This window comes from Leptodactylus fuscus, chromosome 1 (genome assembly GCF_031893055.1).
Source record: "Leptodactylus fuscus isolate aLepFus1 chromosome 1, aLepFus1.hap2, whole genome shotgun sequence".
NCBI lineage: Eukaryota > Metazoa > Chordata > Amphibia > Anura > Leptodactylidae > Leptodactylus > Leptodactylus fuscus.
Window position 1 is genome coordinate 48,044,533 of NC_134265.1, and position 24,518 is coordinate 48,069,050.

Here is a 24,518-nt window from a genome sequence, read left to right on the forward strand (position 1 = left end):
GGGAACGAAGGGTCAGGCATATACAACTGAAAAGGCATTCTGTAGGGTTGGCTCAGCGCTTACACATTACAGAAAAGTTGGCCAAAAATGGCTGATGACAGCTGAGCTATCTAATATGTATAGGGGCTTTACTGGGGGATAAGACACCATATGAGAAGTCTGGCAGCAGCTTACTTTCTCTATTGGAAACACATTCACACATGTGTTTATGTGTATGGGGGAATATAATGTTTATATGAAAGGATGGACAACACTCCAGACAGATATTTGAACTTGCTTCTTAAGTTTATTAATATTATACACATTCCACGATTCGACACGTGGTTAAATCCACAAATTAGTAATCCATATATTCACTTCCATGGGAGTTCCAAGAACAGCAGAGCAAGTATGCATGCTGGGAGTTGTAGTGTTACAACAGCTGGAGAGCTGAAGGTTGCCTACCCCTGCAGTAGGATATGTCTAGTGAGGTGAGATATGTCACTTGGAGTAACATCCAAGTGCATTGTGTAATACCTTCTATGGGGCTTCCGATCCGTTCTGATGACATGGAGCAGGAAAGGACCTCCTCTCCGGAATGCACAGATGATTATAGGACAGGTCATATCCTGCTCCACAGCATCAAAACAGATTGTAAGTCCCTACATCACAGAATGCACTTGGATATCACTCTAAGGGTGCATTCACACTACGTTTACGGCAGCTTATTCTGAACGTAAAACACGTTCAGAATAAGCGGCGTATAAAGCAGCTCCATTCATTTCTATGGGAGCCGGCATACGAGCGCTCCCCATAGAAATGAATGGGCTGCTTCTTTCACTCCGAGCAGTCCCATTGAAGTGAATGGGAAGTGCCGGCGTGTACGGCTCGGCATGAGCAGAGCTTGCCGTATACGCCGGCACTTCCCATTCACTTCAATGGGACTGCTCGGAGTGAAAGAAGCAGCCCATTCATTTCTATGGGGAGCGCTCGTATCCCCGCTCCCATAGAAATGAATGGAGCTGCTTTATACGCCGCTTATTCTGAACGTATTTTACGTTCAGAATAAGCTGCCGTAAACGTAGTGTGAATGCACCCTAAGTGTCATCCAACTACATCCGCTACAAACTCAACCCCACTTGGTCGTGTGCATGGGGTCTAAGTTTGGTCATACACAATCAGATGAATATCAATTTCAATGGTATCGGTGGACCATCTAATGTGTATGCAGATTCTCCCAACAGATGATGTAGGAGGAATTAAGTGTTAGGCTTGGTGAAATGCAACCAGTCATTTTGTTTTAAAGATAAGCTGCCATCAGAGGTTCAGCCATGATCTCCATGCACGTAGTCCCTGCTTTCAACCTCCGCATTGGCAAAGCTTGAAAACCATGGCCAAACATGCAGCAATTATTCACATGCTGTATACCTTTTTCTGATGTTTGTGGAAGTGAGTTATTTAAATCCCACCAACCACATTGTTACAGCAGATTGCAGCAGATAACCGTCTGAAAACTTGCTACATGTGACCCAGTCTAACAGGGTTTTCTGTCTCCCAGGCATTTTTCAAATTGATGACTTAGCCACAAGATAGGTCATCAGTATTTGATTGGTGGGGGTCCGACACCTATACCCTTCACCAAACAGCTGATGAAACTGCTGCCAGAGACTATAGAGATATATGGAGGTGGAATCTGCTCTGTGCTTATTCAGGTCATTGGCGCAGAGCTGCAGCCCAGTCCAGTGGTGGTGCCAGGGTACTGCAGCTATGTACCTATAACTTGAATAGGAGCAGAGTTGCCTTCCAGCGCGTAGGTCTCTATAGATTCTGGAGGCAGCTGGATTAGTTGATGTAAAATATGGGTATTAGACCGCCCCTGATCAGACAGTGTATCCTGTACCAATATAAAGGATGTTTGGCAGGGGAGAGGGGCTGAAAACCTCCTTTAATACTGTATTAATCTATTTCTGCAATGTCTACCCAAAATTGCATTGAAAAAGAATCTTCTAGAGGGGCTTTAAGAGGATGGCGAGTATGCATAGTATATAAGAGAACTGAAGGTCTATTATTGAATGGATTGACTATAACTAGACATTTGTTGTAAGCAAAAATAAGGATCAGCCATGTTCTGTTACATTCTAAGGCCTGGTTCACATCTGCCCATGGGTTTCTGTTCTTGAAGTTCGCTTGGGGACCCCCAAATGGAAACCTAATGTGCATAAAAAAGCGGATAGCTTAGGAAACCCGCGGACCCCATAGACTATAATCCATGCTTGCGGCGCTTTTCTCTCCGCATTTTTCATGCAGAGAGGAAAACGGAAGGACCTGAGCGCAGATGTGAGCCGGGCCTAAGATAAGGGGTGTCTTAGGTAGCCTCTTATCCCACCCTGTCTTGGGCAATAGCAATGCAAAACTGCAGCATGGTGCATTCTCCTTGTCACCCTAGATGCACACAGTATTCTTATAGACAGATTGCCCAAATTACCAGTGTATTAATAGCCACTGTCTGTATTTTTAGTTACGAATGCCCACCACCCATGCTGCACCTTACAGCCAGAGGAGAGGGGTATTTACTGCAGTGTACGCAAACTATCTGAGGGTTAAAGAAAGGGTGAGACAGGGTCACGGCCAGCTATGTGACCTCTCACTTCTAATTCAAGTCCCCCACCCCCAATCATCTCCTCTATTGTGCCCACCCATTGAGAGAGACATTATGCACACTGGCATATGGTCAGAGCTTGCTGCAAACACCAACAGTTGGCTAACCAGAGCAGGCAAGGTAGGAAAAGCTGGTGGGCAGCAGAGATCAGGAAATGTAAGGAGCTGGATACAATGTTATTATATGCAAGAAACATGTTGCAAAAAGGGGAAACAGAGGAAAAGGAAGAGACAGATAGAGGAGAAATGTGACGCCTGAGGAAGTGAGAGTAGCAGAGAGGGAGAGAGACAGCCTCCTAAGAGGAGGGGAAACCAGAGAAGGAGGGGGAGGGGAGTGTGTGTGCTGCTGGCATCAGTACAGGGGAGGAGAGACACTGAGAGAGTGCTGCCTGTGTCTCTGTATGCAGGGTGCGGCTCTATAGTGCGACACTGTACCCCTCAAATAGCACCCTAGTGACCCCCACTCACGTTCAAGGACCCAGGGGGCATCCAAGGATCCCAGCACTGAGAATCCTCCATCTCCAGAGCCCCCTCACCCTCTCCCAGCTCTGAGCCCCCTACCACACTCCACACTTCTCATCTCCTCCCCCCAAGCACTTTTAATCCCCCCTTTTAAGATTTTTTTTTATTATTCTTTTAATTGCTCCTCCTCGTCCAGGAAAAGAAAGAACCTGCAGAGGGAAACTTCATCTGTTATTTCATCTGGAACTTCTACATTTCTTTTGTGTGGATGATTCGGAGCTGGAAATTCATCTGGATTGTATTTCTGGGAAAGGAGGATTTTAAAGGCAGAGTGTAAACTTCTATGGGATTGTGTGCTTTTATTTTAGAAACATAATTTTAAAGGAAAAGGAACAGAAAGGAAAAATAAATCAAGTCAGGACAGAGCAAGGTAAGTGTTGTCAGCCTGTGACTATTACTACTTGTTTGTGTGTAGATTGTACTTGTGTATTGTATGTGTAGATTGTATTTGTATGTAGATTGTATTGTGTGTTGTTTGTATGTAGATTACATTTGTGTATTGTTTGTGTTCTGTTGTATAAGCAGAACCTGTGTATTTGTAAATACTGACACCTTGTTGGTATGTGCACCCATAGCAGGTACTGGTGCTTGGGCTAGTTACATTTCTGTTGGTTCTGTTCTCATTTTGGTGAAGCCTCATGCCTGCTCTCCCTTCCTGTTGCCTCCCTCCGGTGTCGGTAATGAAGTGTCACCGCTTTAATGGTGCTCTGTCCTGAAGCCATTGATATTTTCCAGTTTACACAAAACAATGGTGAAGTTTCTAATCTGGTTATAGAGGCGGCAGTAATGTGCTTGTGTATAGACAGTCCCTCTATTATACCCAGTGCTTCTGGACATGATCACAGTCCACATGGTTATGTCAGCCTTCATCTGTTTGACATAAAGACTTTCTGTGGTTGGGATTGTAGTCCAGTTCGTTTCCATTGCACAACAAGATATGACCATGACATCATAGCTTCCTGTGCATGGCTTTGTTGCAGGTTGCTACCTTGCCCAGGCCTTAGCTGTATACATTGGACCTAATCCACTGGTGTTGCTTAGCAGGCGAGATCACATATGGTATAGGGTCACTGCTGCACTTTCTAGCGAGCTGCTTTTTGCCGCTGCTGTCATGCTGCAACGTTTTATTGGTCGTAGTAAGGCTGCTTGTGTCGCTATGGAAAATGTGGTGGTTGCAGATTGGTGCTCTTGTTGTCTGGGTCTACACACGCACCAGTAGTTTCGCAGTTCTGCAACGTCTGGCAGGATGTTAATAAATATTAAAACATACCAAATAATCGTAAACCTGCAGAATAAATTGACCTATAATGGATAATGTAGATACTTGTATTACATTGCGTGGTTATTGGAGGGTTCGCTTTTGTTCTGCAATGTAGGGGGATGTGGTGTTTTGCTGTCAGGGGTAATGTGAAGCCATGCAAACTTTTTTTTTATTCTTTTTTCAGTCCTTGTCTTCAGTTATTGTCCATATAGAGGCCTGTCGGACGTGATCTCATAGAAGATAGGTCTGTATGGGTCTTTAGGATGATTTATGCCTCTTTTATTCTCCCTCCTTTATGTTTTTTTGCGTTATAAAGAGGCAGTTTTCATCAACTTTATCTACAAGAGCAGCAGGGGGTAGTAGTCCTCGGTTTTAATCCCTTCTGCCTTGTCCTTCGACACAGTGGAGCTCTTTGTTCATTCCAAGACATGCTCCTCTAGTCTGGTCCTGATCAGACAACATTATGTCCCACTGACAGCGCCAAAATGTTCAGTCCTCATTTTAGACGTAGGGATCGTAGGCAGAGCTCGGAGCATTGAGATCAGGTCTGAATTTAGGGATCCGGTTATTGCTTCTATATTATGGACTGGTTACAAGCTCATCTGGGAAATTGTGTCAGTTCTAGTGATCCTTGTAACAAGGTCAAGCAAGTGCAGATATGTATTAAAGGCCATAAACTGCTGACATGGAAATGGGAGCGGAGGACCTGTTGTTTGGCCCTTTGGCCATGATGCCTGGTCACTTTTGGTGCGTGTAGGGACGGTGGAAAAGATGTCGGTACATTCAGGGCCATCTGTGCTCAGCATTGCAGTCCTGGTAGCCTCCATGTGATAATGCAGTGGTAACCATGTATATATAATGCATGTATATTTTATCCAGTGTATCTCGCCATACAGCAGACATAGCTGTCCTATAGCGTATTCCTGCGAGTCTGTCTCTGCAGGTCATGTTTGTTTGTTTTTTTATCATAGATGAGGTCTAGAGATCCATCACCTCAAGACCCTTCTCAGCAAAAAGCCAAAATCGTGTAATATGGTGGTCATGTGACCTTTTATTAGGCAACTGATTGGTCATTTGCATTTTGAGTGAAAATCTTTGAGAAATCCTATTTTCAGGAGCCCAATCTGCAGCCCTATGCCTGATGCTGTATTACCTATACATATTGAGGGGATTTTACTGACCCATCTTTGTACGTTTTATGACGTAAATGTGACGCATGTTTGGTGGATGGTTTTTTTTGTGCGCCAAAGATGTGCCACATTATTGGCTCTGTGCCCTGTCTACCACTTTTGACAACGGAGGTCAAGACAGGTCAGGGTGAGGATGCCTTTGCCCATCCCTATTTACTATACCTGGTCTGAGTTATACCAGAATCACGTGCCAGTAAGTAAGTTTCAATTCTTGCATATATACCTGCGCCAGAATTATTACAAGCCTGGCGTTCCTTAACACCTGCAGGGGAATGGATTAAGACTGGCATAGGTAACACTAGTCTTAGTAAATCCCCCTCCACTGTTACATTCACAGCATTGTAGGACCAGTTTCATATTGGTGCTCTGGGATACAGAGACTATCACTGCTGCTCGCACTATACTAGTGCTGGGCTTTATGGGTCTTAATACTGGATAGGTTATTTATCTTTGTTCTACATTTGTTTGCTTGCATTTACACATGCAGCAGAAACTGTTGCTGAAAAATCCATTCCTTTCATCTGCAGACCCCTTTTGGGTGAATGGGATAGCCACAACAATTATTGCAACAAGGGGTAACACAGTGGCTCAGTGGTTAGCACTGCAGCCTTGCAGCGCTGGAGTCCTGGGTTACAATCCTACCAAGGACAACATCCGCAAAGAGTTTGTATGTTCTCCCCGTGTTTGTGTGGATTTCCTCCCATTCTACAAAGACATACTGATAGGGAAAAACCTAGTTTGTAAGTCCTACATTAAAAAAAATATTGCAACAAATTCTGATACATTTGGGTCCTCTGTTGTGCTCCTGGATCATGCAAGAAGGTCAGTCGGCTTCTGCTCTATGTGACGTGGTACAGTGTATTGGAAGTGTTAAATAGACCAATGCAACTAAATGCATTTTTTTTTTGCCCGTGTCGGTCACATATGATCAATAGACAATGACACCAACAATTCTTTTCCCCCAATGATTCTCTTATCGATGTTATTGATCGATGACAGATATGTCTTATAATCGCATGTAATGACAATCACATATTGACTTTTCTAAAGACTAGCTCACTGTTCTGTCCTAGAAAATCTTCTAGATGTTTTAATTCAGAAAGAAAGAACAATCCAATATTATTCAGTTCAATTCGTAACAACTTGATGTCCCAAGAAAGGAAATGTTCACCTCACTTGAGCGTTGACTGTAATTTAGTGACTATTAGACCTCATATGCATGTCAAAGTATAGTGAGACACTCAAAGGGGTTGTCTCACTGTATGCACTTGTACAGGACAGGGGGTAAGTGCTAGAGGTTCCATCTTTTGGACCCCGAGGAATGGAGACACAAGTTACATGTGAATGGAGCAGTGGTACGCATGCATGGCCATGCTCCATTCACCTCTATAAGACTCCATCGACGTCAGTCTCCTGAATCTCCATACATGTGCCTGGAGGGGTGACCACGCATGTACACCACTACTCCATTCACATGAAGCAAGGTCAGACCCTTGGCGAACAGGTACCCATCCCCTTTCCCGTGGATAGGGTATTTGTGTTTACAATGGGATTACGCCTTTAAAATCAGTTCATGTGGTTATTCTGGTGCCAAGCACATGGATTTCTGCCTGTCTTAGTCATGTGAGTTAGACACAGAAATTTCTGCAACCAATCTATAGCATGTAAATATACCCTAATGGGAATTTTCTTCCTTAGTAGCAATACTTCTGGAAACAACACTTCCGTATTTCAGCCTCAGATGGAATATGATATGATTTTTATTTATTTTTTTCTGCAGGTTTATATGGCATCAGAGAGAAATAAATCTTTAGATGAACATACAGCAAGGTCCTATAGAAGACTAACAGTGCTATGCTAGGGACTATTCACATGGCGGAAAATGAAGAGGATTTTGAGGCAGACTGCCACCTTAGGCCCAGTTCATACCTGCACATGGGTTTCCATTCAGGGAATACGCTTGGGAACCCTCATAAAAAAGCAGTTACCTTAGGAAACCCGCAGACCCCATAGACTATAATGGGGTCCATGTGGTTTCTGCTCGAAAAATGCAGAGAGAGAAGTGCCCTTCGGCTTTTACGGCCTTGGATGAATGGGGCTGATCAGCTAGACCAAGTGCAGTTCTTCTTTTTTCAGTATTGGTTTCTGCCTCCTCTGTGCCTCAAAATCAGCTCCAAATTCCTCTGCGTGAACCTCCCATTACTCCTCCATACATTGTACATTGCTTTTACTTCCATATACATCAAAATAGGCGCTTTGTTCAAAGTCATCACTTACATCTTATTTAGGGTTCATACAGTAAAGCTGTGTACCAGGGTGTGACTCCCATACAGTACATATGACCTCTGTGGCCATAGCAGTCTCTGCTTGCTCTCATACTGATCCGTACCATGGTGATAATATCTTAGATTTCTTTCTGTAGTGGTTCCTTTTTTACTAATAATACTATTACTATTTTCCTTTATCCACGGGGCAGTTCATCTTTGTTTTCCTTCATTAATAGTGAATTTACTGCGGCGCTATGATTGTAATATGGTTTTGTCTGTACGTGTAGATCTGGTTTATGTGAGCAGTAATAATCTGCCATATTTCTTTATTATAATTTGTGAATCTTGCAGAGTTTTCCTTTCTCTGGGAGCTAACTATTATGTAGGTAAGAATTTTCCATTCAGCAGTTTGTCTATGATAATATTAGGAGATCAGGAGAGGTAATCGGAATACCTCGCTCATGATTCAACTATTTGCTATTCAGGTTTTTTTTTTTCCAGTTCCTGTTAACTTTCTGCGGGAAGGTAATGAAAAGCTGCTTCTTACCCTTATTGTTTGGTACATACATTAGCAGTTAATCTCTTATTATCTTGAAATCGTCCTAAGTCTTAAAGGTTTTATCCCATGAATCATTTTCTTACTGAAGGCCCTGAAAGCCTTGTTTATTGGTTGTTCTAAAGTAATTTACAGTGTTTGGTTTGTAGCTTAAAAAAAAAAACGCATTTTCTCACAATATTTTTGATGCACTGTGACCTCTTTAGTGTTGCTTTTCATCTGGACTCTGGACAGAAGTAAAGAGGACCATTCACCACTGCCATGAAGTCCTACTTGTCGCTGCTCCACTGATTCCCACACAGTTGGAATTTTTCCTCTAGAGCCCACCATTCCTGAACAATAAGTGCTGTTACTTTTGGTGCTTAATATTCAGGCTCTGTATTGTCCTGTGGGCGGTGTCAGGCAGGCATGGGGTGTGATTCTGAGCTCTGACACCGGCTGCCTGGCTGCCTCTGACTGGATCTCTGAATTGTACCCCTTGCCTTCTCCTGCCTGGCACTGTCCACCTGACAGTGTAAAGCCTTATCAGGCACCAAAAGTAATTGCACTGATTGCTCAGGAATGGCGGGGGCTAGAGAAAATTATTGCAACTGTGCCAGAATCAGTGCAGCCTCAACTATTTACAAATTTTAAAAGCTGGAGTTGGTGAAAGATCCTTTTTAAGATTCCTTTCCCCTCTAGAGGTTGGTGGTTTACTTTCTTCTGAATTCCTGGCAGAAAGAGTGTCCTCAGCTATACTGCCATGTTACTGCAGAAGTTCTGCTCCTCTCTGCAAAACACATTATCATGGGAGCTAGGTAAAACAGAGACCTGGTGGGAACCAGGGAACTGGCCTGGGATTGGTACGATGAGTATTAGTTGTGATAAGAACCCCCAGTTATGTTTTCTACTTTGATATGTGTTTTATATACACATTTCCTAACCATGTTAGTCCTGTCCTGTCCTGTCCTGTGCTGTGTTATCAACCTGTCTCAGTGCTTTGTGTGTATACAAAAGGGTTAGAGGGGAAATTGCCTTTCTCTGGCTGACCAGATGTTGTTTTATTGCTTTATGAAGTTTTGGTTTAGTGACCCTGAGAGAGGAAGGGTGTTACCCTGGACTAACCTCCAGGGCCAGCAGAGAGACACCACTTTCCCCGCAGTCAGGAAAACATCCTTCTTTCTGAGGATCCTGCAGTGGGGGGCTAGCGGAGGGTGGCTACCTGGAAGGGAGGTGTGCCTGGACAACTGACTGCCAGATTGGAGTCGGGAAGGAACTTTTTCTCCTGAAATGGGGTTTTCTGCCTTCCCCTGGATCAAAGGAAAATGTTTGTTTTGGTACCGTGTTAGCCAGTGGTTATAAAATATAAAAAACAAAAAAAACTTTGCAAGTCTTCAGTAGGTGATACCTTTTTTAATGGCTAACTCATAATGATGACAGAATATGATGTTTCGAAGCTTCCTCTGAGCTTCTTCTTCAGATATATCAGATATATAAAGTTTTTTTTGTTTTTTATATTTTATTCCCCTGGATCAACACTGTAGGGGATTGTAGGGTTATAGGTTGTATTTGATGGACTGATGTCTTCATCCAGCCTCATCTACAATTTAACTGGTCTTAACTAAGAAGGGAACACCTAGATTCTTTGTCACATCTGTGGAGTCTGCTGGAGAGCTGGATGTGTCCATTCTCACAACAGAAGATCTCCAAGCTCCCGGAGCCAAAGACTTTCAAGTCTTAATTTGTTTTATTCCCTTTTAGTTTATAGTTATTTGTATTGTGTGACATTTTTTTTCTCTCTCTATCTGGATTTGTTATCTCTGTAGCACTGAACCATCTTGGTAATGAAGTGTTAACTTTAACTTATTTTCTATGAACCCATTACCTTTTTGAAGTATACATGTGAGCGAGGTCTCCACTGATCCGGTAAATCATTGGTGGTGGCAGCGTGGATTTGGGGTGCGTGGACTCAGTTGGGGAGCAGCATATGCTCAATTTGCAGCCTGAATGAAGGGTGAGTGCAAGATTGAGTGAGCGGAGTTGAGTCAACCCCTGACCGTTGCATCAGTGTCATGTGCTAGAAAGGCCCGTACGTGACATTATTCTTTTTTATTTTCATTTTTATTTCATAAGATTGGAAAATCCCTTTAAGGCTATGGCCCCATTTTGCGGAAACACAGCTTTTTTTGTTGCCGTTTTTGGAGCCAAAGCCAGGAGTGTATTGAGTAGAAGGCATAAGAACTTCCCAGGTATTTCTCATTCCTTTTGTAGCCCTCTTTGGCTCAAAAAAAGCAACAGAATCTTCAACAAAAAAAGCTGCGTTTCCGCAACGTGGGGCCTCGGCCTTAACTGTACATTAGTATACCACTTGTAAGGTTGTAGAGAACTGTAGCAAGTAGAAAATGTTTTTGGTTTTCATTTACCCTGTTGCTGGGACAGGATTTGCTCAATTTTGTCTCTGCGCTCGAAGTTTAACCCCCTCATGCCCTTCATGTGACGTCTTTTTGTGGTCTGTAGCCTCCACACATCTCGTATTACCTATGTGATGTCTGGTTTATTTTGCAATTGTAACTTCCTCTGTGCTAGTTTAGATGATTTTAGTGAGGTGTGAAGAGAGAACTTCTCTCTTTTTTTTTTTTTTTTTTTTTTTTTATTGTCGTTTTTGCAACATTACATTTTTGCACTTTTGTAAAATTTCTTTTACCATTTTTTTTCCCCCATACAATAGCGCATGCTTTGGTTCTAGCATTTATCGTTTTGATATTTACCCTTAAGATGGTTTTGTTTTGCGTTTTGTTATGCTTATTTTTTGCTCAATTTTATATTAAATGAACAATCACTGACTTACAAAAATTGAATTATAGGGGCGTAGTTCTAGGTAAGCAGTGACTACTTGGACCTGAAGGTCCCTCTGCCACATAATCTATTCTACATGCCACTTGGTATTTAGGGGCCACATTGCAGATTTTGCATTGGGGCTCAGGAGTTTCATGTTATAGCCCTGGTTGCAGGGCCGTTGAGTCGGGGTTAGGACCAATTTTGGCTGGAGTCGGAGTTGGAAAAAAGTCTTCAAAATAAAATGTTTGATTGCTTTTAGTTATATTAAACAGTTAATTGTATTGTATAGTTAGATACATAGCTTATGTATTTCCTTGTGTAGGAATTCAATCCCTGGCTTTGTAATGAATTAGAAAATTTTGGAAAAATGGAGGAATCTGAGTCAGTGGCTTGGCCTACCAATTCTACAGAACTGTCTGGTTGTCAAAGAGTTAATATTGATGATCTGTCCTTAGTAAGTCCTCAACAGCGAATCAGTGGGGGAAGCTGACAGCTGGCACCTCCACCGATCAGCAACTGCAGCCATGTGATTTTTGCAATGCATGCAGCTGGGGGCAGACAGTACTGTACACTGCATAGTGGCTTCTTCAGTTTACTTACTGTAACCTGGCATAATTGTTGATCAGCAGTGCCCTGGCATGGCCACTGCTGTGTACAGAGTCTGCTTCTGGACCCATGACTTATATAGGCCAGGCTGAGTGGTGGGGTGCCGAGTGTTGTATCCCATGTCGTTCACATGCCAGGGGTGGTAGTTTCTTGTGTGGTTGAGATTCTTGCAGTACTAATTTAGACTAAGGCCCCACATTGCAGAGAAGCAATGTGGGGCCTTAGTTTTTTCTAGATTTTTTTTTTTCTTTTTTTTTTGTGTGCGTTTGCTTGCATTGGCTGTTTCTTTTGCATCCACTCTTGTCTTTGGCAGAGGACAGCCCAGCAATAAGTACACCGTATGGCCGCAGTACATGTATTTATGACCTATTAATCGGGAATCCCCTCTGGTTCTAAGAATGGATGATACAGAAACAGCGAGCTCAGCGCTTTCCCTACTAAAACCCTATCCCACAAGTTTCTCATGAATACAGAAAAGAACTTTGTAAGGAGGAAGAGCCTCAACCCACTGTCTGTCCCAATATAGGCCGAAGGTGTACATTTACCGGAGAGATGGGGTGGGGATGTAGTTTGGTGAATAGGCATCCATAATACCGCTGGCCATGTCTGTCACAAGAAATATTTCTCATTCTGGCCAGTTTTCAGGGCTGGTGCGTATTGTTTCCGCTTTCTTTGTTAAGGGAAGAAGAACTGGTTCTTCTAGTTACTCTCGTCCACAAATAACATGGGCTGAGTTTGGGAGATTGCAATACCTGACCAACTTTACTTTCTCCAGCCACAGATATAGTGACTTGTAGTCTATGGCTCCTCCATAAGAAAGCAAGGAGGTCATGGCTTTGTTCTAGCATTCAGTGTGAATTTAGTACCTAGATGCCTAGCCAAGGAGCCTAAATTGTGAAAAAACAATATTCTTTGAATCCTTCCTTCAGGCTGCCTGGAGTTCTGTTTTTTGAGGGGCATAATATAATGGAAAATATGACTCTGACCTCATGGATATAAAGGTCTCTATGATGTGATTGTTTGTGTTGAATTTGTTTAGATGCTGCCAGGACTCCTATAGGAATCATACGAGTCTTGCTTCCACAGTACTTGACAGGTTTACCCATATGATTTTATACTGACAGAAGTGTCAAACACTGTGTATGGTCTAAGGAAATGGGGCTAATAGGATTCCTATATGGGTCCTGGCAGCACTTACATAGCATATTACATGAAAATAATGAATCAAATTATAGAAAACTATGAATCCTTAGTTCAGCAGCTCAAGCTCCTACGTCCTCCACCACCTGGGGCCAGGTCCAGACATTTTGGAATTTACAAAAGCAGTGTAACGTACAGTACAACATATGGCATAGGATGTTTCCAAAGAAAAATAGGATAGGATTTTTCCTGCTTGGGGTGAAATAGAATCCATGTGGAAATACAAGTGTATACAAGTGGATTCTGAAATTCAGATGCTCATTTATGTTGCAGAACAGCTACAAATTTTCACTTTCCATTTTACAAAGTAAAATTCATTGCAAATCTAAAACAGAACTTGAGCAGGATTTTTTTTTTTTTTTAAAGGGGCTCTATCACTGGGAAAAGTAATTTTTAACTAATCACATCCTTGCTTAGGCTTTAGGAAGGCAGTTCCACACCTACCTTTAGTATGTAGATTGCCTCAGTGGTTTCTGAATAAGTATGTTTTTATTCATATGCTAATGAGCTTCCAGCCAGCACAGGAAGTTCCCAGCAGCACTCATCACTGCTATTATCTCCTATGTGTGTGTGCAAACAGGAAGCTGAGTCATCAGCAGCAGCCTGTGCTGTATACACCCATAGGAAACAATAGCACAGAGGGTGCACGATGTATCGTGCACCAGTCTAATTAGCATATGAATAAAAACGGACTTATTCAGAAACCACTGAGGCAATCTACATACTAAAGGTAGGTGTGGAATAACCTTTCTAAAGCCTATGCAAGGATGTGATTAGTTAAAAATGACTTTTCCCAATGATAGAGCCCCTTTAATGTAGATTGTGAGCCCCATATAGGGATCACAATGTACATTCCCCCCCCCCCCCTATCAATATGTCTTTGGAATATGGGAGGAAATCCACGCAAACATGGGGAGAACATACAACTCCTTGCAGATGTTGTTCCTGTCGGGATTCGAACCCAGGACTCCACTGCTAACCACTGAGCCACCATGTTTCCCCTTGAATAGGAATTTATACCACAGACATGGATCTGGCCTTGTGCTGCCCATTCTTGAGATTGCCAAAAACATTAGATTTTTATGAACCAAAATTTTGCCCATTTCAGCAGATGAACATCCGGAAATCTGCCTTATAGGCGGAGTCAGTCTGGCAAACATAGATTGCTTATGCTGGATATTTTCTGTCTATTCTCAGCTGAAAATGGGGATGTTTGGTATGACCGGCCCCTGTTGATTGATCATCAGGTTCCTGCTTACTCATTGATCAGTAGGGGCTGAGCTGTAGAGGTGCTGTCTGCAGGTTTCCTTAGGTGACCATTTTGTTATGCCAATGGGTTTCCATACGGGGGATCCCCAAGCGGACTCCCCGAACGGGAACCCAAATGCCCATGTAAACCGGGCCTCAAAATGATCATATTATTAAATCCGAGTCGATAACATTTTCCTGACTACTCAAAATTTGTCCGATGCCCTGTGAGGAAGAGATGCCAGTTTGCCTAATACAAGGCTCTGCACATTACAGCATCTATATAAAAAAAGAGAGTTAGGAAAGTTACCTAGACATTTTATTGCAGTGCTAACAAACAGGATTGTGCACTATTCAGCACCTTAAAATTGTTATCTGGGTGTAAACCTGTAAAATGTAGGAAGAGCACACCCTATATATTATACATCATATACAATTTTTGCAGAACCTGATCCAACCTTTAGCCAGTCACAGAAATAGCTGTGGTATATAGCCATAGCTCTAACCATGATATATAGTCCCAGATCTAGCAGTGGTATATACTGAAGGTAGCAGTTGGTTTCCAGAATACTTAGGTGCTGAGATCTTAGTGCAACTTATGTAGCTAGCAGACGACAAGAAAAGCCTTGTAACGGATCTGTCTGGGTGACTTGTTTCCTCGCTGTCTGAACAGGTCATGAGTTTATTTTAGTGGCTAAGTTATCTGATGCTGTGTCTGCATGATGTGCGCAGGAAGCCCATTTTGTCTTGGTGAATATATAGAATAAATATATTTAGTGTCCTATGCACTGTAAATAATTTTTCATGGGAATGAATCTTGTGGTCATATCATTGAGGAAGTTCATGGCCAGGGTTAGTGCGACATTGGTTAATAGGTGATTAGACCTTGCGTCATCCACTGAAGAATTTTGCACTTGTAATGCTATTGCAAAAGAAAAAAAAATCTATGCAAAAAAAAAAAAACAAGAAATAGGCAGCACTTCAGCTGAAACATTGCAATTTGTTAGGGAGCATGAAACCCACAATTTTCACTTCTTTCTACAGAGTGCCGTTATTTTTTGCTTTTTTTTTGTATTTTGGGAATCACATGTACCTTGAGGCAGGCACCCTTCTCTTGCTGGTACTGTCGTTGTTTGGACGTCTATCTATCTATCTATCTATCTATCTATCTATCTATCTATCTATCTACAGTCCTATGAAAAAGTTTGGGCACCCCTATTAATCTTAATCATTTTTAGTCCTAAATATTTTGGTGTTTGCAGCAGCCATGTCAGTCTGATATATCTAATAACTGATGGACACAGTAATGTTTCAGGATTGAAATGAGGTTTATTGTACTAACAGAAAATGTGCAATATGCATTAAACCAAAATTTGACTGCTGCAAAAGTATGGGCACCTCAACAGAAAAGTGACATTAATATTTAGTAGATCCTCCTTTTGCCTCTAGTCGCTTCCTGTAGCTTTTAATCAGTTCCTGGATCCTGGATGAAGGGATTTTGGACCATTCCTCTTTACAAAACAATTCAAGTTCAGTTAAGTTAGATGGTCGCCGAGCATGGACAGCCCGCTACAAATCATCCCACAGATGTTCAATGATATTCAGGTCTGGGGACTGGGATGGCCATTCCAGAACATTGTAATTGTTCCTCTGCATGAATGCCTGAGGATTTGGAGCAGTGTTTTAGATCATTGTCTTGCTGAAATATCCATCCCCGGCGTAACTTCAACTTCGTCACTGATTCTTGAACATTATTCTCAAGAATCTGCTGATACTGAGTGGAATCCATGCAACCCTCAACTTTAACAAGATTCCCGGTGCTGGCATTGGCCACACAGCCCCAAAGCATGATGGAACCTCCACCAAATTTTACAGTGGGTAGCAAGTGTTTTTCTTGGAATGCTATTTTTTTTGGACGCCATACATAACGCCTTTTTGATTGACCAAACAACTCAATCTTTGTTTCATCGGTCCACAGGACCTTCTTCCAAAATGAAGCTGGCTTGTCCAAATGTGCTTTTGCATACCTCAGGTGACTCTGTTTGTGGCGTGCTTGCAGAAACGGCTTCTTTCTCATCACTCTCCCATACAGCTTCTCCTTGTGCAAAGTGTGCTGTATTGTTGACCGATGCACAGTGACAACATCTGCAGCAAGATGATGCTGCAGCTCTTTGGAGGTGGTCTGTGGATTGTCCTTGACTGTTCTCACCATTCTTCTTCTCTTCCTTTCTGATATTTTTCTTGGCCTGCCACTTCTGGGCTTAACAAGAACTGTCCCTGTGGTCTTCCATTTCCTTACTATGTTCCTCACAGTGGAAACTGACAGGTTAAATCTCTGAGACAACTTTTTGTATCCTTCCCCTGAACAACTATGTTGAACAATCTTTGTTTTCAGATCATTTGAGAGCGGGCTGTCCATGCTCGGCGACCATCAAACTGAACTGAACTTGAATTGTTTTGTAAAGAGGAATGGTCCAAAATCCCTTCATCCAGGATCCAGGAACTGATTAAAAGCTACAGGAAGCGACTAGAGGCAAAAGGAGGATCTACTAAATATTAATGTCACTTTTCTGTTGAGGTGCCCATACTTTTGCACCAGTCAAATTTTGGTTTAATGCATATTGCACATTTTCTGTTAGTACGATAAACCTCATTTCAATCCTGAAATATTACTGTGTCCATCAGTTATTAGATATATCAGACTGAAATGGCTGCTGCAAACACCAAAATATTTAGAACTAAAAATGATTAAGATTAATAGGGGTGCCCAAACTTTTTCATAGGACTGTATCTATCTCATATTGATCTCCTATCTATCTATCTGTTTATCATAAGTGTGTGTGTAACTTTAATCTAAATAAGTCAGAAATACAGAAATGAAAATGAAATAAATTGCAGACGTAATAGTCATCCAGCATCCTACAAGTTACAGTCCTAGAGTTTGGCTCTGTTCACATCTACGTTTGTACAATTCCGTTCCCCTCTCCGCATGAAAAATGCAGAGAGAAATGTCCTCGGGTTTCCTTAGGTAAACGCTTTTTTTTTTAATGTTGATAGGCTTCCGTTCAGGGGGTCCCCAAGCAAACTCCTCAAATTCAGATGTGAACCAGGCCTAATTTGAGTTCTAGTCCTAGTCAGAGCTCAAATACATTTCTGCCACATTAACCCAAGTATGTGCCTGGCAAGGTACCATAAAAAAAAATAGCAGCGTTCTACTTAATGGAGCGGGAACAAGTTTAATAACTTCAGAGTTAGGTGACGTGTTGGTACCTGTAGATGAAAGACAATTGGTTAAAGTGGTAAAAACAAGTGATATAATAATACACTGCCATCCAAATATACACATTCAGAATTGTAGCAGCAAAGTCCTGTACCTGTATTCATGGATGTAATGTTCTAACATGTCTTTCTCTATTACAAAAAACATACAAAATGGTTTAAAAGTGTTATTTCCTCTGGAAACCACACCTTCCTGTCCTGCCGCTGAGTCTCGAGGTGGCTACACGTATATATAGTCAGGGAGATGACTTGGCATGCTTGTTGGAGTGAATGGAGAGAGCCGTCTCATGGGAGTTGGGACCTTAGATTTGAAGACATAGATATGGGTCGGGTGGATGACTAATATAAGAGAGCCCTTTAAATTGGCCTTTTGTAAATTTGGGACAGTTGACAAGTAGGACCTCCCGTCAATATACCTAAACCCCCACCCCTGCCTTTCCAAGATCACTAAGGTCAGAAAGGTTGACGTCTCTCATTGAGAGACTGGTACCGGGACTTATTAGATCGGGCATGCCCTGCTAACAATTCTGGGTAAAGAGTACAAACAGGACCTCATTGGTGAAAAGGGAATTTGCTCCTATTGGAAGGAAGCACCTTATAGATTAATGCATGGTTTTCAAAGAGACCTAAGGAGGAGGTTACCCCTTCGGACCCACGTTGAGACCTCTTACCCTACTCTGTACTGGTGCGAAACCTCAAAACAGTTGTCTGTGAATGAGAACGTCTTCCTTTTAGTAGTTATTCTGACTTGGCTGTTATTCCCAGATTATGCCCTTAGGTTTCTTTGAAAACCAGGCATTAATCTATAAGGTAATACCTTCCAAGAAGAGGAGTTTCCTTGTTTTCACCATATGTAGTTCTTACCCTGAAATGCTTTATTAATCTCCAACTCTAACTATACATACTAGGTTATTATTAGGAATGAAGCCCTGCTTGACACCCTCACTCATCTATCATAGGCCATATATTGCCTATCCATGTATTCTTCACAGTGCTATTCCTTTGGCATTGACAGATGACCACCGGAGTCCCAGGAGCCCGACCTGCTGCATTTATTTGGATTGTCTTTGTGAGAATAATATCCCTTTAATGAAAGAGTCGGGAGTATTGCAGGACAGTTGAATGTTTAGGTCCAGGCCTAACCTCATACATGTAAATATATTGTCCTTGTAATATTCTGAATGTAGATGTGATGTGACTCCTTTGTGTTGCTCCATGCTGTGCTGGACACACCGTTGTTTGCAGCAGGAGCAGCCATTGTGACGTTCACCTGGAAGGAGCTGAGCGAGCCGGCTATTTATAACTATATACAGCTTTGTTTGCTTAGAAAGGATGGTCATACGGCTTGTTGACTTTGCATGGCTTTGGCAGTGGTGCTCAGGTTCACGGGATTTGTGAGTTGTTCTTAGTTATAATTAAAGCTTAGCAAATTGATGATATGTGCATTAGGAGAACGGTCTTGACAGGATGGTAGTCCTCGAGGAATGAGTAGGCTTATCACATCCCTGGATGCCACATAATAAATTCATTTCTAGCACATCCAGAAGTGCTGCCTCCCCCCTGCTCAGAAGTCATAGCTCGCCTGGACAAACGAGATATGGGGCTGGATAGAGTTTGTTTTATCCTTATAGATCTTTGCCACTAGTAATGTAGAGTTCACAATTTACCTTGTTTATTTATTTTACTTCTATAGCACCCATATATTCCACAGTGCTTTATAGACAAGTAGGGCACCCAATATCTGTATGTCTTTGGAACGTAAGAGGAAACCCATACAAACATGATGATGTTGTCATTGGTTGGATACAGACTCTGGACCCTAACACTATAATGCATTGATCCACTTCTACTGTATGTGGGGCAATGCAGTGTAAAGTTATATATTCTGGCCCACAATTATTTGTTATCCCACAATGATGTCTTTTTGTACACTGACTGATTCAAGCAAAGATAGGCCTGGATCACATCTGCGTTTGGTCCATTCCACTCCCCTATCCATATGGAATATGTGAAGAGAAAACTCAAGCAAGCAGCACTTTTCTCTCTGCATTTTTCGTGTGTGAACCACACAGATCCCATTATAGTCTATGGGGTCCACAGGTTTCCTAAGGTTTTCATTCAGGGACTCCCATGTACAGATGTGAACCAGGCCTGCGCTGGCCTTCACTATGCATAAGGTAGGTTGTAGCACCATACCGAAGCTTATCACTAGCAGTCTTATTCCCCTCCCTAGAAATGTCGGGTTAATTCCGCCTATTGTCCACAGTACTTCTCTTGAACTTGTTTGTATTTTCTGCTTTCTCTCTCGCTCACCATCAGCGCTGCCATGGAGATGTTCTCCGGGGTATGGTTCTTCTTGCCAAGAATTGCTTTGTGCTGTTCTACCTCTTTCTTGGAATCGCCCTGTGGCAATACCTCCTGGAAGAAGATTTCCCCATGTCTGATGTCGGACTTGACACTTGCTTGTGGCTATTGATACATCAATAGTTTTCCAGCTGTAAAGTTCTGTGAAAGTTCGTGGATATGTTCCCATAGGTTACCATATAAGAACACTTTTCAATGCTACAATATTGTTAAACCGATCTAATATTACGCAGGTTATAAATAGCACAGAAAACTCCTTTAACCTGAGGCCCTACGTTGCAGAACGGCAGCTTCTTGAACCAAAGCGAAGAATGGGAGATATATAGAAGTTCTTACACTTCTCCATCTTGCTTAATCCACTCTTGGCTTTGACTCAATAAATGGAGCAAAATCCTCAACAACAAAAGTGTTTTCACAATGTGGGGCCTTAGCCTTAATGCCTTGGGGCTCCACCACCCTCCACCACAGGATAGTCCGATCTGATAGGGACTAATACTCGTCTATGTTTGTGCACTGTGTGGTGGTATTTTTTTGGATACTGCAGCAAATGCTCTTCCATAAGGATCTGTTCACAACCGCTTTGTAGGCCAAGTTAGGAGCGTCTGTTGCAAATTCCGTAAAATCTGGCAGAAAAATAGCCAGGGCAGAAACCCTATAAAATCTCCTCATTGGGGTCCATTAGGCATTGTCGTTGTCCATCATGTGACAATTTCAATCAGCTTCTGACTCTACTAACACAGATGTGATCAGAGCCTTAGCTGCCGGTCATTATTTGTACTGTGATGAAGTAAAGGCTTCATCTGCGGTATTACGAGACATTCCTGTAAGGATTTATTTTTTATCCGACATGTTGCTCATTTCTTATGGTAATCTTTGCGTGTAAGAGTAATTAACAATGGCAAATGAGGGTTTCTCAATGACGGCCATCTGTTGAATCAGTCAAAAAAATCTACCCGCATTCTGTAAAATTGCTGACTTCTGGGAAACGGGGACTGAAATGAACATGACAATATCAGTCATTGAAATCATACACACATTATGTTTTCTGCTTTCCTGCCTATATACCGTCTCCTCCGTGCACAATTTTTCTACTTTGTTGTTGCTTGTATTACTTCATGTAGATTTTTCAGTATTGGCAGTGCTACAGATGGAGAATTTGCCCCTCCTGCACAGATTACCGGCTTAGTGTTGGCCATATGAGATACCCATAGACTTTAAAGCTTAAAGGAGGTGTCCTGCTCTATGAAATATTTACCAAATTCTTACAGGCATGTCAAATATCAAATTAGGTGATCCTCAACTTACCCACGACTCCCTGATCCTTCCTGTTAGTTTCTGTATCCTGACCTCCTTTGATGACGTTTTGTTTGGGTTTCGTTTGGGGACCCCCTCAACGGAAACCTATTCGCTTAAAAAAGCGGTTACCTAAGGAAACCTGCGGACCCCATAGACTATAATGATGCAGCTTGACCTCTGCAGGGTCTGTGTAAAAATGTCATCACTAGAGGTCAGGGTGCCAGAGGCCAGACTGGTCGGGTGGGGGGCCTGGAAAGCGCAGGAGCAGCAGGGGATTAGTAAAGTGACTAATACTCTTTTCACTGTAAACAGTTAGTTCAGACAATCCCTTTAAAAGGAAACAGTCATTAGAAGAATTCATAATAATCCAGTAACTTTTAGTGCACCTTTTCATGAATACGATCATACCATTATTGACCATTGGCGGGGCTTCCACTTTCAGCACTGGCTTTTTCTGTTAAACTCCCCCCATTGTCAACCCCAGACCTTTTGTTTGACAGCCTTGTGTTGTCTACCATAAGGCTGATCTCAAGCGTCATCTGCCTGATACATCTGCAGTATAGTCCCAGATAACTGGCAGACTGAGGAATTTTACTGTGCATACACCCCGCAGGAGACCAGCAAGGGCACTGTCATTCAAGGGGGGCTTTGGAAAGTGTTTTTTCTTTTTTTGCAGTTAGAGCAGGGTCATGTATCGAATAAGCTATCAATAGCAAAATATAAAAGCAACGTGGGGCTGAGACCCCATGTTGTAGAACACAGCTTTTTTTTGTTGCACATTTTGCTACGGTTTTTTGAGCCAAACCCAGGAGTGGATTGAGCAGGAGGTAGAAGTATAAGAACTTCCTAGATATTTCCCATTTCCTTTGAAGCCATTCTTGTCTTTGGCTCGACTGCTGCAAAATTTGCAACAAAAAAATGCTGCGTTTCCGCAATGTGGGGCCTTAGCATAAAATAAAGAATGAAGATCATGTAATCCGGAAGATTTATCAGGACTCTGCTAAATTCCATCTAGACTAAAGGTAGTGTCTGTTGAGGAAAGATGTGCCTTCTAGTGTATAGGAATTAAGATAGCTTCACCAGGCAGAGCAGGAATAGGGGACCTCTTTTCTTCTGCTAGGTGGGGATCTATGGACAAGTCTTCCATGACTTATTGTAAGAATGGCTGTAATGTTGGTCTACCAGCATCGCACTCCTGGACGCGAGAACCGTTATGTACTATGTTAGACACTGCAGAAAATACTGAGATGATTGTTTTTAATGTCCTATCATAGGGGTGCTTGTGGTATGGGGTGGGTTTACAATCTAGCTTCTGCGGTTTTTCTGCAGCAGCGCGCACTTTCTTGTAACTTCCTGTTTGTTAAGCCTGGTTGTTAACTGCGGAGCCTAGTTCTCTTACAGTAACATTGCAGCCCTAGTTGTGAAATTTTGCTAATTTAAGATTTTTCTCTAAAACTGTGAGTTTGTGGTCAGGATTAGAGGGGCACTAAAATATCATTTAATTGCTGTGTCTTCATCTATGTCTTGAGGGTCAAAAAAAATATCCAGTGTGTAATACTAATATCCTGGTTGACATCTCTTGTGCAATACTCCTACTTCTTTCCCAATGCTTGACCCTGTGACAAAAACACAAAACATATTTATTTCACTTACTAATGAAACCGGAACCTCTGAGTATCCTATCAATAACCTTATACTAGGGAAATGATTCTTAATATAGAGATTGCTCGGAGAGCTAAGTATGCTTGTGTACCAACGCGTTTCGCCTCATCAATAACAATATAACCAGTTCATGAGGAAGTGCTAACAAGCAGCATGTCAGGATGTTTTATTACAGGGGGATTGCTTATTAATATACCTCTCATCCATATGCATGGACTCCATGGACAAGATAAGTGTAGTAGATCCATGGAGGACAATAGACACTTCACATGGTGGGTAAATAGTCCCACACCCAGTCACAGACTGTGTTCACAGTACTGTATTTTAAGGTTAGGCAGGCATGTGAAATCTGTATTTATATAGAACAATTGATATGTTTTTGAAGTTATCCATAGGGATTCCAGGCGGATTACGGCGCTGATGTTAGAACAGATACTATACTAAAACTATTTTCCATATGCCTTTATAGAGGTGGGTTCCCCACTCGCTAACAATCTTTGAATCTCTCTCTTTGGCAGATTCATGGCATTCAGCTGAATGTTAAAGGGAACTTGTCAAGTCTATATGGTACGCTAAACCACCCATAGGCCCTTAATATGGGTTATACATAAATTATGGGAAACTCAATGGTGGCCAGGGTAAAAAAAAAAAAAAAAAAAGACATATCCTAGGCACTCTGTTGTACAGTCCTGGTTCCATGCTAGGACTCGTATGACATAGGCTCACGTGCCCACTGAGACCACTCTATCAGTGGCCTCAGGACTTGTCTTATCTGAGTGATGTCACTGATCCTTCACCAGTGACCTCTCCCCAAAGATGAGTCTGATGAGACCTCTAGGTAGGAGTAAAGGCTATAGTGGTCACTGACCGTGCTAGGACAGGGCTATTTTGGGACACTGAACCACTAGCCCCTATGGACCTGTAGTTGGTTTAGTGTACCAAATAGAACTGACAATTTCCCTTTTAAAGGGGTTATAGAGGATTAGAAAATATGGCTGCCACTAAGTTATGATTACTATATGGGCTAGTTCACACGGGACACGATACCGTGTCAGAATAGGACCAAAATGTGCCTGCCGCGACTGTTGCGGTTTCCAACAGTTGCGGCTTCCCGCTCTGGAGTAGGCCCAAATGAATGGGTCTAGTCCGGAGGGTGCAGTCGCGAGGCGGACGCCATGCTGAATCAGCTGCGGAATCTGCTTGAAGAATGAGCAGCTCGCTTCTTTTTTCCACTAGCAGGAACAAACCACTAGTGGAAAAAAGAACGCTGGCGGTCTGCATAGACCTCTATTGTGAAGGGGCGGATTTTGAGGAGGAGTCAGCGCCAAAATCCACCCCCTCTTTTCCCGTGTGAACAAGCCCGATCACTAACTGTTCCTAAAACAGTATGTAAGCGGTTTAAAAGCTATTTTGGTCGTCATAGACTCCCTTTGAAGGGGTGTACAAAGTTAGATCCGTGTCAATCAGCTGATTGCTGTAGTTCTCAAATTAAAGGGGTTATCTGTTATGAGACAATCCCTTTAAGTGGAATCCCTTTAAGTGGAAGGCATTTTTTTCTGCTACAGGACTTACATGCGCTATCATTATTTTTCATTAGGAGGTGAAATGTAAAA

The 24,518-nt window shown here is 42.3% G+C and overlaps 1 protein-coding gene across 2 annotated transcripts in view; it reads left to right on the top strand.

Annotated features, from left to right (window-relative positions):
- Positions 1–2,977: 2,977 nt before the first annotated feature.
- The window catches only part of ERBIN (erbb2 interacting protein), a 172,718-nt gene continuing 151,177 nt past the window's right edge, over positions 2,978–24,518 (top strand). For both annotated transcript variants that reach the window (XM_075269806.1, XM_075269807.1), the window contains exon 1: positions 2,978–3,529. The gene's annotated coding sequence lies outside the window, so the exon portion shown is untranslated. The remainder of the gene's footprint in view (positions 3,530–24,518) is intronic.